Below are 19,575 nucleotides of genomic sequence, written 5' to 3' on the forward strand. Positions count from 1 at the left end.
CAGAGTCAGGCATGGTGGCGCACGCCTGTAATCCCAGCACTTAGGAGGCAGAGGCAAGCAGATCACTGCGTGGTCTATAAAGAGAGTCCAGGACAGCCAGGGTGACATAGAGAAACCTTGTCTCGAAGGGGGGAAAAAGATGCAGTTTCAGTGTGGTTTTGATGGCTAAGGATATTAGAAATGTTTAAAGCACTGGTATTTATTGATTGAGTTACCTCTTAAGGTGTAGTTTTAGATTTATTATTTTTATGTGTAGCTATCTATGCCTGTGCTAATTTATGTGTTTTGGGTACATATAGGAGCTCCAGGAAGCTAGAATAGAGTGTGGAATCCCCAGACCTGGAATTATAGACAGTCGTGAAGTATCATGTTGGTGCTGGAAACAACGCTGGTCCTCTGTAAGAACAGTAGGTGCTCTTAAAGTCTGAGCTATCTCTCCAGACCTAGTGTAGGCAGTATTTAATTTTTTTGATGTTTTAATATAATCTGGTTATATGCATAAATAAGGACTTTCTGAATGGGTCTCGAATAGCGCAGGAAAGAATAGACAGCTTATAAAGCAGGAGACACACATCTGGCAGAGTAAACATCCAGAGACTATAAAAAGTAAAGTCTTACCCAAGTCTTTTGACCTTGGTGGCATGGTGGTGTACACCTTCAACCCCAGAATTGGCAGAAGCAGGAAGATCTTTCTAAGTTTTAGGCCAGCAAGGGCTAAAGTGAGCTCCTGTCTCAACAAAAACAAAACACAAAATTGCCCACTCTTATTTGAGTTGTTTGGCAGTTTCATGTTCTTGGGTTTCACTTATGCACGGTCAACCTTAGCTTAAATTTCTAAATGGAAAATCCTCAGAAATAAATTGCTTATGTTTTTAAAAATGTATTAGAATATATTAATTGTAAAAAATAAGGGATTTTGTGATAATTTTCTGGTCTATACTGTACCTACCTACTCCTCCACCTCACTCTTTGAGATAATGTCTTGCTATATAGGCCTGACTGGCCTGGAACTCTCTATGTTGACCAGGCTAGCCTCGAACTCACAGAAATCCACTTGCTTCTGTGTGCACGCATACACACACACACACACACACACACACACACACACACACACACGGGCACTCACACACGGGCACTCACACACGGGCACTCCCCACATACTTCCTGGGTAATTCCAGTTGATTTACAGTGATACCTCATTATATGTAATAATTAACAATGTTGAACATCTTCCTCATCTGGCATGAAGAAATTTCTAGCCATGTTTTACTCAAAGCTTTTGCCCAATTTTATTTGTGCTGTTTTCTTATTAAAGCTTACATATTCTAGAATCATCTCCTTAGAGAGATACAAATATTTTCTCCTAATCCATAGCTTTCATTGTTCTAAAAACATCTTCAAAATAGCAATATTTATTTTTAATCCAATTTTAATTTATTGAATACAGTTTGTCATTTTGGCTATAATAAAAATTATTGTCTAACCCAATGTCTCAAAGAATTTTTTCCCTAGAGTTTTCTTATGCAAATTTTAGAGTACAACTGGAAAGTCCATCGGTATCTAACATCAATTAAGGATGTAGCAGATAGTGTACTTAACATGTATGAGGCCCTTTATTCAATTCCTGAAAGAAAAAAGAAAGTGAAAAGATGAAGACTCAGAGTTTCTTTTATTGCTGTGATAAAATACCCTGGGAGATAGAAGTGGGACGATTTCAGCTAGGACTATGAGGAAGATGTATGCATGAAACCGAGGAGAGGCAATCAGCAATGTGGCACACATAATAAAGGACAAACAGGTAATTTAAGTTATGAGTTTGTCGGAGAATGAGATAAAGCTTATGGCCTAGGCATTTATTCATAAATACTGCAGTTTCAAAGTTGATGTTTTGTGAACTAGGGTATAGGAGGAAAACCCTTAGAATAAAAGTGGCATACCAAACCTGGGTCAAAAACTTATACAGAATCCAAGCTTAGACACTAGATTCTGGCATTAGGCCAAGAGTAGACACAGGACCTAGACCAGAAAACCCTAACAGCTTCATACTGCCCAAAGCTGGGACTAGTGGAGTAGCTGAGGTCTGCCCAGAGACAGCAGTAGGGGTAAGGAACTGGAGCATGGCTACTTTAAAAATCCCCTACAGTGCAGCACTTGAGAGACAGCTGTGAGCAGGAAGGCTGGGGCAAGGCCAGCAACTTCCCAGAACTGGAGTGAAAAGGGGTGGCTCTTTTCAGAGACTGGTGAGCTAACTCAGTTGGTGGATGCCATACTGGAGCCTCAATACTGTGGCTTCTCCCAAGTGCAGCACAGTTCTAGAGAAGGGTTGGAGAAGATGCTAGAAAAAGCAGTAGCCCAGTCTGGGCCCACTGTGTCCCCAGAAAGGCTCCGGGTGCCTGTTGAGAGGTGCCAGCCTGGCCCAGCACAGCCCAGCATGGGAAGGCACATATGCCTAAGACTACAGGCCGATCGATGCCCACGGGGAAGGATTGGAAAGGCACAGCAGCATGGCAGGTTGAAAGGTTGGCCAAGGCCGGCAGAAGGGGCAGCCGCCAGTGCAAGGTGCTAGCTGTACAGCAGGAGGAGCTCCAGAGACACCACACAGAAGAATCCCCAGCCCAAACATGAGCCTCTGATCAGGTTTTTCTTGTTGTTTTTGGTTTTTCGAGACAGAGTTTCTCTGTGTAGCCTTGGCTGTCCTGGACTTGCTTGGTAGACCAGGCTGTCGTCGAACTCACAGTAATCCACCTGCCTCTGCCTCCCAAGTGCTGGGACTAAAGGCATGAGCCACCATACCCGGCTGCTGATCAAGTATTTTTGAAATTGTGCTAAATGCTAAGGAAAAAAAGAGCTGGATATGAAAATTCAACTAGATATAAATAATTTAAGTTGATAAATTTAAAGAAAATAGACACAAGAAGATGAAAGATTCAATAACAGAATTTTTGGACCTTAAATGATGCTATTTTAAACAGATTAAAGATAGAAACAAGAGAAAGATAAATAACCTGAGATGGACACCTTAACAATTATGATTGTTATCATGCTGGTAATAGTTATCTTGGTAATCATAATGGCTTCTATGCCTTCTTAAAGATAAAAGCTCTAGAGATACAAGAAAAATAAAATAATAAAAATGGGAGGCAAACTTTAGAAGATACTAGAACACTAGAGATACAAGAAAAAGAAAAGAATGAAAGTTGGAGACAAACCTTAAGAAAGTTACATGCCCTTTCTGGCAGTAACAACCTCCCTATGAGAACATGCCTCTCGGGAAGGAGCTCCTCCTTCATCCGTCTCCAACACAAGAAAAAGCGCCTGGTGCAGAGCCCCAATTCCTACTTTATGGATGTGAAGTGCCCAGGATGCTATAAAATCACCACGGTCTTTAGCCATGCACAAACAGCAGTCTTGTGTGTTGGCTACTCTACTGTTCTCTGTCAGCCTACAGAAGGAAAAGCAAGGTTGACAGAAGGATGCACCTTCAGGAGGAAGCAGCACTGAAAGTACCTAATTCAAGATGAGAGGGAAACCACCCCAATAAACACATTTTGGATTAAAAAAAAGAAAGAAAATTAAATGCAAATAGACACCTACGTGGTACACGCACGCACGCACATATAATACATAAAACTTTCTTTCTTTCTTTCTTTAATTTTCTTTCTTTTTTTTTTTTTTTTTTTTTTTTTTGAGACACAGTTTCTCTGTTTAGCATTGGCTATCGTGGACTCACTCTTTTTGGTTTCTCTGTTATTCTTGGCTGTCCTGGACTCGCACTGTAGACCAGGCTGGCCTCAAACTCACAGGGATCCACCTGCCTCTGCCTCCCAAGTGCTAGGATTAAAGGCATGTGCCACCACCGCCCGGCCTAAAACCATGATTCAGCTGTCAAAAAAGAGTACTGTTCTTGCATAGGATCTGAGTTTAGATCCAGTACCCATTCCAGTTAGCTCAAAACTGCCCATAACTCCAGCTCCAGAGAATCTGATTCTGACTTCCTCTTCTAAACTCTTATTGGCACCTGCACTTAAATATACATATGCACGTGCATGCGCGCACACACACACACATAAAATAAATATATTTTTAAAAAATCTGTACAAAAATCAATACTGGCCAGGCAAAGTCACACACACCTTTAATCCCAGCACTTGGAAGGCAAAGGTAGGGGGATCTCTGTGAGTTCGAGGCCAGCCTGGTCTACAGAGTGAGTGTGCTAAAGTTACACAGAGAAACCCTGTTTTGAAAAATCACAGCCCAAACCAACAAAGCAAAACAAACTGAAAACCAAACAAACAAACAAAAAACCCAACACTAAATCCAATGAGTTAACCTGGTATTTGTACTCTAGAATGACCTTCACACTTAAACCCAAAGATTCTAGAGAACTCTATTTTGGCTAACCATAATCTGAGACTTAAAATCATTCATAAGCCCTATAGTTTATGAATAATTATTTATTAAAATTTGAAAAAATTAAATATTCTTTGAAACAATTTTTATTCATTTATTTTATGTACATTGGTGTTTTGCCTACATGCATGTCTGGATTCCCTGAAACTGGAGTCACAGACAGTTGTGGGCTACCATGTAGATCCTATAGAACAGTAGCCAGTGATCCCACTGCAGAACCGTCTCTCCAGCTCCTTGTTTTTGTTTTTTAATGTACAGGCTCTGCAATTAAACTGCAGAACATAAACTCACTTCTTATGAATTATGTGACTTGAGGCCAACCACAGAAGCTTTAGTTTCCTCAACTATAAAACATGGGCAGTAACAACACCTGCCCCTGCCAGGCTGTTGTGACAGTAACCTGATGAAGCACATAAGGTGACAGTAGCCTGATGAAGCACATAAGCAGCATTTTACACATTTCTACATTTGCCACATCATTAATGCTCAACCAATGCCATTATTGCACCTAAGGTCTATATCTATACAAATGACACTTATTGATTGACAAGTGTTAGACCAGAGACTAAAAAAATAAATAAAAAAGCATGAGGAACAGAAAAAGCACAATACAAGCGTGGTGGTACACGCCTTTAATCCCAGGAGGCAGAGGCAGGTGGATCACTGTGAGTTCGAGGCCAGCCTGGTCTACAAAATGAGACCAGGACAGCCAAGGCTACACAAAGAAACCCTGTCTCAAAAAAAAAAAAAAAAAAAAAAAAAAAAAAAGGAAGGAAGGAAAGGAAAGAAAAGAAAAAGAAAAAGAAACGCAAACAACCCCCCCCCCCCACACACACACACTACTGTATGGGAAGACTGTCCCTGGGAAATGATACCTGAATACTGAAAGGTAAAGACAAAACTACCTAAAAAGACGCAACAATATATACAAAGGTGTAGTGGGAATTTCAGTTTCTTTAAAAAACACAGAAATATTATGGGAATAAGTTTTTGTTTTAATGCCAAGTGTGGGGATAAGAGGCTGCTTCACAACAGGTGACTATGATTTACCTCAGGCTCGGGTGGGTGAGGGTGGGGGTGGCCAGCTGCAGATAAGTTTTTGCTAGTGTGTGACAACATTCTGGGGACTTTCCAGAGGGTGGGTGGCTGGCTGGGTTGGATGATACTGGTTGCAGTCTATCAAGTAATTGTGTGCAAACAATCGAGAAGAAGAAATCAGATACCCTGACAGCGAAGAACGAACCTGCTCCTCGGAACTCATCACCAAGAAGTGGTCTGATGGCAACTTTACCCTCCTTCCTCCCTATCCTTTCCCTTCTCTCCTATCTAGTGTTAGGGGTTGAAAGGGAAGAAGTAAGGGGTGGAGAAGGGTGGAAGAGAGAAAGGAACCCACTAAGTAGCAATTACCAGCTACTCAAAGGCTGGAAATGAAATTCTAACAACGTACTAGTAGATCTGTAATGGATTCTACATGCTTCTACTAGAGGATGCTATGAGGTTATCAGGGGTCAGACAATGAAAAATAAGGAGACGTGCCAATTTATCATCAAAAGGCTCTAAAACTCTGTATTCGCATAAATGAATACATTTTACAAGTCTGGGCCGGGCATGGTGGCGCACGCCTGGAATCCCAGCACTCGAGAGGCAGAGGCAGGTGGATCCCTGTGAGTTCGACGACAGCTAAAAAAAATTCACTGGAAGATAAACTGATACCTGGAGAAAACAATAAAGCATCAAAGCAAAAATCTAGGACCTTCCTGAACATATGGGTTCTAAGGACAGAGCAGCTACACCGGAACTCCCTCAGAGTACAACTGAGGGCCACTGTTCAGAATAATTTATGGGAAAGACGACTCCAAAAAAGTCAAGGTGGAAGTTGGATCATTACCATTTAGGGTTTACTGAAGATGTGTTACGTACGTGAAAATGTTTGAGCATGGCACATAACAAGCGGACTGGGAGCAGAGTTTGTGAGATACACCTATGATCAACAATAATACTCCCCACACTCAAGGATGTTTCTGAGTTCAAACTAAAGTCTCACTTTTCCTTATATCCACTTAAACTACCACTAAAGTGCAAACCATAGTGGCACACACTTTTAATCCCAATACTTAGAAGGCAGAGGCAAGTGGATCTCTGTAAATTCAAGACCAGCCTGGTCTACATAGAGAGTTTCTGGACAGCCTGGGCTACACAGAGAAACCGTCTTTAAAAAAAAATCATGAGGAGCTGGAGAGATAGCTCAGCAGTTAAGAGCACTGACTGCTCTTCCAAAGGACCCAGGTTCAATACCCAGCACCCACATGGCAGCTCACAACTGTCTGTAACTCCAAGATAATCTGACACTCTCACACAGACACACATGCAGGCAAAACCACCAATGCACATACAATAAATATAAATTATGAAAAAAAAATCATGAAAATATGTAAGCATTAGAATTAGAGGGACAGGTCTATTCTATTTAAAGAAAGCAAGCCACCATTTATAGTTCGTGTTTTTACAATCAATCACGTTAAATGCAGATTTAAGGAAGAGACAGAGAATGAACCTACAAGGAAAATGAGAAAGCAGAACTAAAACTTGGAAGAAAAACTGGGAATTAGTGCCTCAAAAAATTATAACTTCTACACTGAGCTCAGACACAAAGAGGAAGTGCAGAGAGAGTAATCATAACCAAAATATGTATGTATTACCCATGTTACATAGCTCCTCTTCACCCTCCTGAGAAGACAAAGAGCAAGAAACAAAATGAAGGTATAAAGGATGAAGGGAAAGGTGAGAGCAGGCAGAAAAAAAGTGTAAAATGTTAATTGACGGTCTATACCTAAGTGCCTTTTTTGTTTTAAATTCTATTTAGCCTTGATTTTAAATTTGTTTTAAAACTCTTATGAGGCCAGAGCAAGATGACTCAGTGTGTAAATACACCTGCCAGTTTGATCCCTGAGACTTAAATAGTTGAAGCAAAGAACTAACTCCCACAAGTTGTTCCCTGACTTCTACACACACACACACACACACAATATATATATATATATATATATATATATATATATATATATGGGCTGAAGAGGAGCTGGAAAGATAGTTCAGCAGTTAAGAGCATTTGACATTCTTGTAGAATATCTGAGTTCAATACCTAGCACTCAGGTGACTCCCAGATTTATCTAACTAATTTCCAGGGTCATCTGGTGACTTTTGTCTTCTGTGGGCACTGCACACTTGTGGTACACATACAAACAAGTATGTACACACACATGCACACATGCTCACTCACACAAATAAAAATCTGAAAACCAAATTACAGTGGGAGGTGGAGGCTCAAGAGATGAGCCAGTGGTTAAGAGTGTATACTGCTCTTAGAAAGAACCTAGCAGGGGCTGGAGAGATGGCTCAGAGGTTAAGGGCACTGTCTGCTCCTCCAGAGGTCCTGAGTTCAATTCCCATCAACAACATGGTGGCTTACAGCCATCTATAATGTGATCTAATGCCCTCTTCTGGCATGCAGGTGTACATGCAGGCAGAGCACCATACACATGATAATAAAAAAATAATAAATCTTTTTTTTTTTTTTTTTTTTTTAAAGAAAGAACCGGGAAAAGATGCAACTCCCATGTCAGGTGGTTTATAATCACCTGTAACTCCAGTTCCAGGTAACATCTTCTTCTAGCCTTCGAGAGTACAAATGTATACATATGTACACACACACACAAGTAAGTATACTAAAAGCCTTAAAAAAATATATTCACAAACCTCCTATATTGGAAGTACAGCTCTAAATTATTTCTTTTGTACCCATTTAGCTTTTTTTTTTTTTTTTTTTTTTAGTTTTTTCCCAAGGGAAAATTTCAGCTCAAGTGCCTATGCACTTACTCAGTATGTATGTATCTTTGCATGTATGTATGTATGTATGTACTAGTGTAAGGCATACACAAGATTTCTGTCATATAATACATACCTCAGTGTAGTCTATAAGATATAATGAAATAAGTACTAGTAGAAAAGGATAAATTTATTTCTTTTTTTATTTTGTGTTTTTTTTTTTTTTTTTTTTTTCCAATAGGGTTTCTCTGTGTAGCCTTGGCTTTCCTAGACTCGCTTTGTAGACCAGGCTGGCCTCAAACTCACAACAATCTGCCTGCCTCTGCCTCTGCCTCCCGAGTGCTGGGATTAAAGGTGTGTGCTACCATGCCCAGTTAATTTATTTCTTTGTTCAACAAATATATGCTATTACAGGGTACTGGAGAAGTAACAGAAAAAGATAAGTCAAGGTCAGAGAGACAGTTCAGCAAGAACCACCTCTTATTTGTCCTCTGATCACAAAAGTACTGTGGTATAGACACCCATACATATATGTATAAAAAATATTTTAAGCTGAGTGTGGTAGTGCATGCCTTTAATCCAGCACTTGGAAAGCAGAGGCGGGAAGATCTTTATGGGTTCAAGGCCACCCAGGGGTACACATCTCAATACCAGCATATGTATATCTACACTACTTGCATGGGACTTCAGAAGATCTGAGACTAGAGTTATGGATACTTGTGAGCAGATATGTGAGTGCTGGGAACCAAACCTGAGTCCTCTTCAAGAGCAACAAGTGCCTATCAACTGTGGAGCCTTCTTTCCAGCCCCTAGGATTGATTCTGATTGTCCATGGGAAGAAGCCTTATAGAAGTTAGGTCACTGGAGTTGTGCCCTTTGAAGGGCATAATGGAACTCAACCGTTTTCCCCTCCAGTCTCTTTGTTTTCTAGCAATGAAGTAGTGCCTTTGATCTACCACATGTTCTTACCATGATATTCTGTGGCACCACAGGCCCAAGGTGAAAGTTTAAGCTACCGTGGACTGAAACCATGAGCCAAAATAAACTCTTTCTCATTATTAACTAATAATATGCTCAGGCATTCTGCCACAGAGATCGATAGCTAACACATACCTTCACAGAGTTATAGTTTAGTTGCAGGATCTGCTTTTTTCCTTGATGGGTTTTGGTCTTCCTTTCATCCATTATTAAATCATTGTTTCTTCTTCCTCATAACATATAATTTAGTTTTATGCTTACTAATGTTTTACTCACATTGTATATATGTCTGTGTGAGGTTGTCAAATCCCCTGGTACTGGAGTTACAGACAACTGTGATCTGGTTCTGGGAATTGAACCAGGATCCTCTAGAAGAGCAGCCAGTGCTCTTAACTGCTGAGCCATCTCTCCAGTCCTGATTCAATCATTCCTCACTGTGCCCTGTTCTTCCGTTTTGGAGTGAGAATGTTTGCTGTGTCATTGCATATTTAAAGAGTCTAACTTTTTTTTAAGCTCATAGGCACTCACAGTTATGAGGGTGCCTTCAGTCAAAGATAAGATTTGAACTCTGGACTTTTAAACAATGTTGAAACTGCCAAATATTATGTGCGCTTTTGGAGTTGGACTGAATACATTTTTTCAACGAGATGGCAATGAGCCTGTGGGGACAGAGAGTGGGAAAGTCATAGCTTAAAAGTGATGTTTGAGTGCCAGGTTGACAAGGGATAAAATTGTAGTGGTCCACTTCATTGTCAATTTGATGAGATTTTTAAAGCAAGATTTATTTATTTATTATGTATACAGTGTTCTGTCTGCAGGCCAGAAGAGTGCACCAGATCTCATTATAGATGGTTGTGAGCCACCATGTGGTTGAAGGGAATTAAACTCAGGACCTCTGAAAGAGCAGCCAGTGCTCTTAACCGCTAAACCATCTCTCCAGCCCCTTGATAAGATTTTTTAATCAAATCAAATTTGAAGCAAATTTCTAGGCATGTCAGTAAGAAATTATCTAGATTAATTACGATAGGAAGACTCACCTCATCTGAGTGGTCCTTTCTATAGGGTGGGGTCTTGGAACAAATTCCTGACTGTGGATGCAAGTACTAGCCTCCCCTGCTTCTGCCACCAACTCTTCCCTGACACAGTGGACTGACCATAATCCAAAACAAACGTTTTCTTAAGATAAATGTTTCTTTTCTTTTCTTTCTTTCTTTCTTCCCTTCCCCAGACAGGGTTTCTCTGTATAATAGCCCTGGCTGTCCTAGAACTCTCTGTAGACCAGACTGTCCTCAAACTCAGAGATCAGCCTGCCTCTGCCTCCTGAGTGTTGGGATTAAAGGCATGTACTACCATGCCTAGCATTAAAATGAAATTTTCAAGTATTTTTACATAGGAATGAAACAAGTAATTAACACACAGTGAAAAATTGGTGTGTCCACTCAAGATGAGCAGATCAGGTAGAATTTGTGGACATGGTTCCATAAAAAATCAAAAGCAGGAACTGGAGAGATGGCTCAGTGGTTAAGAGCACTGTCTGCTCTTCCAGAGGTCCTGAGTTTAATTCCCAGCAACCACAGGATGGCTCATAACCATCTATAATGAGATCTGATGCCCTATTCTGGCGTGCAGACACAACACTGTATATGTAATAAATAACAAATAAATAAATAAATCTTTAAAAAAAGAAATCAAAAGCGAATTTAAAAAGCTATATATGGAACAGGACTTTAAATATGAGGTACTTAGTAAATACTTCTGAATTTTTCAGATATTATGACAGATTGTTCAATCTGGTACAAAGCCATGGCCTTGTCTCTAAAAAGTTTTATCAAAAGTATGCTGTAGGAAAAACAACCCCAATTCTTTTGAACAAACAGGAGCCTAGCCTCTCTGTTAAGTCCCAAAGGCCTAATATAACCTTCTTCAGTCTTCTATCCTTAACTTTCCTTTTTACTTCATTTAACAGTTCTGCTTCCTCCTATATCCTCAAAAGCACAAAAGGAATTTTCCTAAAACACCTTGTGATATTCTCCCACATCACATTTTCAGAGTTCAAATACTGCCTCAGCCACGTAACAGCTTTATGGGCTTAGGAAAACTCACCTCTCTATGGTTCAGTTTTATTGTAAGTTAGTTAACAACAATATCTACTACAGTTAGTCAGTGGAACTGAAATTATACAACAAAAATTATTAGAGCAGTGCACTGAGTAACCACTGTAGTTGTCAGGCAAAGGCTGAGAATAAATATATCACTCAATAAAACCTTCATCTCTGAGCATCCTTTACTGTCTCTATATAGACCCCTAAACTCACTTCTTGGGCTTTTTAGCTAAGAGCACACACTTGAAAGTAATTAAGGGCTTTATGTAAATTGGGGGAAGGGCGCTGGAGAGGTAGTTTGGAGGTAAATAATAACTCTGCTTTTTCAGGAGGATCACAAATTGGGGATTTATTTGTTTTTGGTTTTTTGAGACAGGGTTTCTTTGTGTAGCCTTGGCTGTCCTGGAACTCCTTCTGTAGACCAGTCTGGCCTCGAACTCAGAGATCTGCCTGCCTCTGTTTCCTGAGTGCTGGGATTGAAATTGTGTGCCAACAACAACAAGAGGAGGAGGAGGAGGAGGGGAGGGGGAGGAGGGGAGGAGGAGGAGAAGATGAAGAAGAGAGAAAAGGTGTGTGCCAGTACCATCCGAAAAGGATGGCAACTTTTTCTAACTCCAGCTCCAAGGGTCTGACATCTCTTATGGCATCTGCAATCACATATCCACATGCAGACACCTACACATAATTAAAAATAAATTTAGTAGTCAGGAAAGCTCTGTGAAGAGGTAGCTCTAACTCAAACAAGCTGCCAAGAGAGATAAGATCCACATCAGTTTCTCAGTGTGGCCCTTAAACAAGCAGCAATAGAAATCACTTAGGAACTTGTTAGGAATGCAAATTACAGGGCTGTATCCCAGATGTACTGACTGATTCAGAAAACTCTGGATCTGGGCCAGCAACCAATGGGGGGCCGGGTTGTTTGTTGTTGTTTTTCAGCAAGTCTTCCAGGTGACTATGCAGGAGCATTAAGATTGTATCAGGGAAGGTAACTGTCAAACTCCTTGCCTTAGGACATTTGCACATGCTGCTTCCTTAGCTACTTCCTCAAAGAGGAACTGTTCTTAACTGCTCCTCTGCCTCCCTAATGGCTAGGGAGTTAAGCTCAACAAAGACAAAGACTTCTGCCAGACACATGGTAACACATATATTTGTGATCCCAACACTTATGAAGTAGGAGGATCAATCTCAAGGCTATTCTCAGCTACACAGACAGATCGAGGCAAGCTTGAGCTAAATGACTCTACACCTCAAATTAAACAAACAGACAAACAAAAACCCCACAGAACTTTCACTTTGTTCTTTAAGACAGGGTCTTCCCACATTGGTCAGCTACCCTGGAACTTAAGATCCTTCTACCTGAGCCTAAGCATGCTAGACTTATAAGAACAGAGATTTTTTTTCTTCTACATTAACTGCCACTGGATCTTTAATGCCTACAAGAGTTGTACAGCATTTACTGACAAAAGTGAACCAGCATTTGTTTATGCAATGTATACATAGATCAAAACAGATTGGAGGGTAGGGAGATGGCTCAGCTAGTAAAGTACTTGGTATGCAGTCATGAGAAACTGAATTGGGATACACAGCACCCACAAAAAAGCTAAGCATGGGGGACTAAAGAGATGGCTCAGTGGTTAAGAGTACTGGCTGTTCTTCCAGGAGACCTGGGTTCAATTCCCAGCACCCACATGGCCATCTGTAGCTTTAGTTCCAGGGGATCCTACACTCTGGCATAGACATACATGCAGGCAAAACACCAACGCATATAAAATAAAAATAAATCTTTGAAGAAAAAAAGTAAAAAAGCCAAGCATGGTGGCATGCGTCTTTTACCACAGCATTTTAAGAGGAAGGAACAGGCAGATTTTAGGCTCATTAGTCAGACAGATAGTTCAACAATGAGCTCCAGGTATAGTGACAGACACTGTCACAAAAAACTAAGGTAGAGAGTGGTAAAAGTACCATTTACCTCTGGCTTCCATGTACACATACATGTGCACAATAACATGAATACATTTTATAACACAAACACACACTCATGTTGACAAACCTATGAACAATTTCTGCCACTTAAAAAACAATATTGAATGGGGGCTGGAGAGATGGCTCAGAGGTTAAGAGCACTGACTGTTCCTCCAGAGGTCCTGAGTTCAATTCCCAGCAACCACATGGTGGCTCACAACCATCTATAATGTGATCTGATGCCTTCTTCTGGCACTGCAGGACTGCTTGCAGGCAGCACACTGTAACGTGATAATAAATAAGTAAATATTAAAACAACAACAACAATGGTGGTGGGGGTGGAAAGATGGCTTAGTAGTAAAAGTACAGACTGCCATTCCAGATGACCCAGGTTTGACCCCTGGTATCCATATGGCAGCTAACAACAGTCTATGACTCCAGTTCTGGGTGATGCCCTCTTTGGCTCAACAAGCAGTGCATACATATGCTACACAAACAAAACACCCACACACAATAAAAATAAATAGGCCTTTAGAAAAAGAAAAGTGACACATGCCTTTAATCCCAGTAATTGGGAGGCAGGAGTAGGTGGATCTCTGTGAGTACAGGCCAGTTGGTTTGTGTAGAGAATTCCAGGGTAGCCAGCAGACTATATAGTAAGACTCTACCTCAAAATATAAGAGTTGAAAAAAAAAGATAAGAGTTGAGGGAAAAGGCGCATGAGTATGATCAAAACACAGTGTGTGAAATTCTCAAACTGATCCAAATGTAACTTTCTCTTATCCTTTAATATGTAGGCTACCAACAACCCTGGTAATGTTATCTTTCTGTTTACTCAGTCATTGAGACCCTCTTTACGGTAGAAGAGGCAAATGTACCATGGGGCACTCAGGGTGGTCAGTGAACAACTTAATGCAGTCAGTTCTCTCTTGCCCCCATTACAGTTCTGGGGATTGAACTCAGGCCACCAGGCTTACAAGCATCTTTACAGATTGAGCACCTCACCAACCTATGGCCCCATCCTTTCTATGCCAGTATCACTATAAAACTCTACCGCCTCCCTCTTGTCTGATGTGGTACACTGCTTCTCATCTCACAATCTGTTTCCTACTTCTGCTAATTCTAGACAGTTCTAACCAATTCTGTAGTTAACTGCCAAGTTAATCTTATTAAACCAATTCACAGGTGTTAAAGAATGGCGCTTAAGAACACTCCCTGTTCTTCCAAAGGATACAGGTTCAATTCCCAGTACCCATATGGCAGCTCACAACCATCTGTGACTCCAGTTGGTAGGGATCCAACACCCTCTTCAGGCCTCTGAGGGTGCCACATGGTGCACAGACATACATGGAAGAAACACCCAAGCTAAAATTATTAGGCCAGTGCACTGACATCTGTCACTTAATAAAGACTACAGTTTTCACAATATCATCCTTCTATAAGATCCTTTCAAATTCCCTAATCTAGTATTCACCCTGTGGTACTATAACTCTGGTGAGTCCCCACAATGAAAACATACCCTGGTTTAGACTCCCTCCCATAATGACTGCACTTACCCAGAGACTGCACAGACTGACAGACTGTGACAGAACTGATGCTATACCAGTTCAAAGGCTAGCCCTAAACAAGCAGAGGGAGCAGAGTCCATGTCCTTCCTCTTGGACTCTTGTTCGTGGAAGCTCCTCCTTTGTGTTAATCCTTTCTATTAGGTAACACTAACAATGCAAGTCAGTTTGTGTGCAGTCTAATTGACAAACGCTCCATGATCATCGTAACTAGAAAGCCTTACTTGTACCTCTCCCAAAAAGAAACCGTGTTCCTGGAGCAGTTATTATTCCATTCCCTGAATGTTCGCCAGCAATACATGCTGCAGTGTGCGCTATTCTATATACCAACATGGCTCTAGATGCTTTTCTAAGCCAGGCGGTGGTGGCGCACGACTTTAATCCCAGCACTCGGGAGGCAGAGGCAAGTGGATCGCTGTAAATTCGAGGCCAGCCTGGTCTACAAAGCAGAGTCCAGGACAGTCAAGGTTATACAGAGAAATTCTGTCTCAAAAAAACAAAAATAAATAAATAAATAAATAAATAAATAAAATAAAAGTCAAAATACAAACCCAAACATTCTTACTCTTTAGTTTATGCTATCAATTACTAAATGAATCCTAGTCTCATGAAAGAGTAGCAATACTAGTTGGGAAATAGTGGCGTACGCCTTTAATCCCAGCACTCGAGAGGCAGAGGGAGGCGGATTGCTGTGAGTTCGAGGCCAGCCTGGTCTACGAAGTGAGTCCAGGACAGAGAAACTCTGTCTTGAAAAAGCAAAAAAAAAAAAAAAAAAGGTAGTAATACTAAAACGTTACAAGAAAACCAGTAGAATGAATTCAAAGATGATGCTGCTGTGATGGACAAACTACATTCTGACAGTGATGAGCACTACTGATCCTGAGACCCTCCATCAGGAAAACATCTGGGAAAGAGCAGAAATACCCAGAAAGAGCAAAGCAAAGACAACTCCAGGTGAAAAGAACAGTCTGCACAGACATCATAAACTCAGCATGTTTCTGGAGAAAAAGCCAATCTGACTGCAAGGATGGTGCAATGCGAGAGACCAGTGGTAAGATTTCAGAGTTAGTTGAGGCTCAGCCAACAGAGAGCCCCACAGGCCAACAAGGATCTGACTCTGACTGTGAGTAACATTGGAAGTTTTTAATCAAGATAATGCATCACCTGGTTTGAGTTTTGAAAAGTTAACTCTGCCCAATCTATACCTAATAAAATAGGCAGAGGGGGGCCTGCACACGCAGCTCAGAGGTTAAAAGCACTGGCTGCTCTCACAGAGACTGGGTTTGATTCCCAGTACCCATACGGTGGCTCACAATCACCTGTAACTCCAGTTCCAAGGCCTTCTTCTCACCTCTAAGAGCACTGAATGGCTGTGAGGCGCACACATATATGCAGGCAAAACATTTATACACACAAAATATAAATAAAACAAAATCTAGAGGGCCTAAAACAGAAGCATGAAAAGCAACAAAAAACAGCTACAATAATTCCTATGAGGATTATGGTAAACAGTGGCAGCACTTACTAAGATGGAAAAGATAATCATGTTTTAGAATTACTATGTTTGAAACATGGGTTCAATGGCAGGCACTAGATGTAAAAATAAAGATATAAATTTGAATGTCACCTCATTTGTATCAAGTTCAGCTAGAGAACTTGAGAAGAGAGATGAAAAGGATGAAACTCTAAGCCCAGCTCATGTCAGCATTTAGAAGCCAAGCAGAGAAGTAACAAGTATATTAATTATCCTGTCACCCTTGTAGATCACCTTTAAAGAGGCAGGACAGTGTCTTCCCTATTTCTACAGTACCCTGTAGAACTTGGCCTAGTATCAGGAACTCAGATGCTCAGTACATTCTAATGAGTGAATGAATGCAAATCATTACATTTCTTGAGCTTTCACTGAAGAAATATATTTAAAGATAAAGTCAACATTCCCTCACACCTATCAGGTACTGAGATACCGGTTTAATGAAAAAAAGAAAAAAACCTGTGCTGGGCATGGGGAGGCGCATACCTTTAATACCAGCACTTGGGAAGCAGAGGCAGGCAGATCGCTGTGAGTTCGAGGCCAGCCTGGTCAACAAAGTGAGTCTAAGAGAGGACAGCAAGAGCTACATAGAGAAACCCTGTCTAAAAAACAAAAAAAAAACAAAACAAAAAACAAACAAAAAAAAAAAAAAAAGGAAGAAATAACGTGTGTTACTCCAGAAAACACAGCAAGGACATATGAAGGTTAAGCAGCAGTCCATATACTTCAATAATCACAAACATCCAAACCCTTCATCTCTCTCCTGCTATAGGGGCAAGGAGGAATGAGATGCACATAAATCAATCACTCCAACCCCCACCTTACCCCACACAAAGTCATGTGCCACCATACATGGTTTTTATGTGGTGTTAGAGACTGAACTCAAAGCCTACAGAAATCTAGGCAAGCAATCCACTCATTGAACTATTTCCCCAGCCTCTGAGTGAGTCTTAAGGCTTCTCTGTGTAGACTTGGCTATCCTGGAACTTGCTCTGTAGACCAGGCTGGCCTTAAACTCAAGAAATCTTCCAGGAGCTGCACGCCTTTAATCCCAGCACTCGGGAGGCAGAGGTAGGTAGATCTCTGTGAGTGCAAAGCTAGCCAACTCTACAAAGTGAGTCCAAAACAGCCACAGCTACACAGAGAAGCCCTGTCTCGAAAAACAAAAACAAACAAACAGCAAACAATTTATAAGTAAAGACAATCCTAAATTAGCAAAAGATTATTTCAACCAAACTTCTGCTATTAGAGTTCAAAAAGCATTAGCTCAGGGAAACAGTAGTGCTGCTGTAGCTATAATTTATTTAATGAGCTAATTTTTACTAGCCACTGTTTTAAGCCACATTTAATAATTTATTTTTTACAAAAAATTCTTTGCAATAAGTGATTCTAAAACAATTTTATCTGTACCCGTGTTTTACCTGCATATATATGCATATATGCAAATACGTGTGTGTGCGCGTGCGCATCAATATAGTGTGTGTGTGTGTGTGTGTGTGTGTGTGTGTGTGCGCGCACGCGCATTATGTGTATGCATGGTGCCCTCAGAGAAGAGCATCAAATCTGAAACGAGATTTGTGTGATGCTATGTGGGTGGTAGGAACCAAGTCAAGCCTGGGTTCCCTACAAGAGCAATAAATGCTCATAACTGCTGAGCCATCTCTCCAGCCCTACAGTAGGTATTCTTTCTATGTTTCTTCTATGGATGAGGAAACTGAGGCACAGACATATTAAGCAACACATCTGCAGCTACAAAGCTTCTAGGTCACTTGGGCATTGTTAGTCTTGAACCTCTCTGTTTAGCCATTATACTGCACTGCTGAATGTCACCCACATGACGGTTAAACAGCGCTCATGATTTGGCCTAGAAACAACGTCAATATCCTATTTCAGTGTCCTTTTTACTACAGACAAACATTCTTCTTTCAACCACACTAAACTTTCCTGGTCCTCCTTCACCATCTCTGGCCCACAGCCTTTCCTTGTTCTTGACCAGCTTTTAATTCCTCTTCTAACTAATCCCCCATGTTTACTCAACGCTGGGGATTGATGTGTTTTTAAATGCCATCTCAAAGGAGATGACCTTATTTGTTTTCAGTTCAAACCTCCTTTGAGTACCTAGTCACATATTCCACTATCTCTCTGACCTTTTACTTGAGTATGTAAAGGTCATTTAATGATGAGCTCATATTTTTACAGCCATCTCACCTCTATTTCTCTTATAGATTCATCTCTATCCACACCTCTAGTCATCTAGCTGCTCAGTTGAGAAACCTGAGAGTTCTGTGTGTTGTCATCAAGCCTTAATTGCCTTTTGTAGGGCTGAGACGCTGTAAACCAGGTTGGCCTTGAACTCAGAAGCTACCCTCCTCTGTACAGGGATTATAGGTGCAAGTTTCCATGCCTATCTAGCCTGCTACTGTTAAATATATCTCCTCCTCCTCCTTTTTCTTCTTGGTTTTTTTCCCCCATTTTGTATGGATACAAGCTCCTATTATCTTTCACTTACACGATTTATAAAGCTCCCATAACCTTTTTGTTTGTTTGTTTGTTTGTTTTTGTTTTGTTTTTCAAGACAGGGTTTCTCTGTGTAGCCTTGGCTGTCCTGGACTCGATCTGTAGACCAGACTGGCCTTGAACTCAGAGATCGGCCTGCCTCTGCCTCCTAGAGTGCTGGGATTCTAGGCATGAATCCCTTCAGTTTATTCCCTTTTATAGCATCCATATTGAAAACACAAAAGCAAACAACCCCTCAAACAACCTCCTAAAAGGTCATGACGATGTGTAAAGTGCATGATCAATTGGTTTCTAAAACTGAGGCACACAAACAAGTAGAAATGTACAAGACCAGCTCCTAGCCTCAAACTACACAACTACCAAATGCTATTTTAGAAACACTTAGGGCCCAAAATCCTCTCCATAAATCCTTTTTAAAGAAGACAAACAAACAAATGAGTTTCTCATCATTTCCCAACCGTTAGAACAATCAAATACGGCCACCTTTAATCCCAATACTTGGGAGACAGAGACAGGCAAGATCTCTCTGAGTTTGAGGCTAGCCTGGTCTACATAGTAAGTTCCAGGACAGCCCTGTCTTGAAAAAAACAAAACAACAACAACAACAACAAAAACCCAATCAACCAATCAAAACAAACAAATAATCTAACAGCTGATGGAGCTGTTGTATCAAAAAAATATTGTT

At 40.8% G+C, this 19,575-nt stretch overlaps 1 protein-coding gene and 1 pseudogene across 2 annotated transcripts in view; one reads left to right on the forward strand and one right to left on the reverse strand.

Annotated features, from left to right (window-relative positions):
* Qser1 (glutamine and serine rich 1) overlaps nt 1-19,575 on the reverse strand; it is a 60,183-nt gene that overhangs the window by 38,031 nt on the left and 2,577 nt on the right. The window lies entirely within an intron of this gene.
* LOC127187959 (40S ribosomal protein S27-like) lies at nt 3,261-3,501 on the forward strand (annotated as a pseudogene).

The sequence above is a fragment of the Acomys russatus genome, chromosome 4 (assembly GCF_903995435.1).
Source record: "Acomys russatus chromosome 4, mAcoRus1.1, whole genome shotgun sequence".
Lineage (NCBI taxonomy): Eukaryota > Metazoa > Chordata > Mammalia > Rodentia > Muridae > Acomys > Acomys russatus.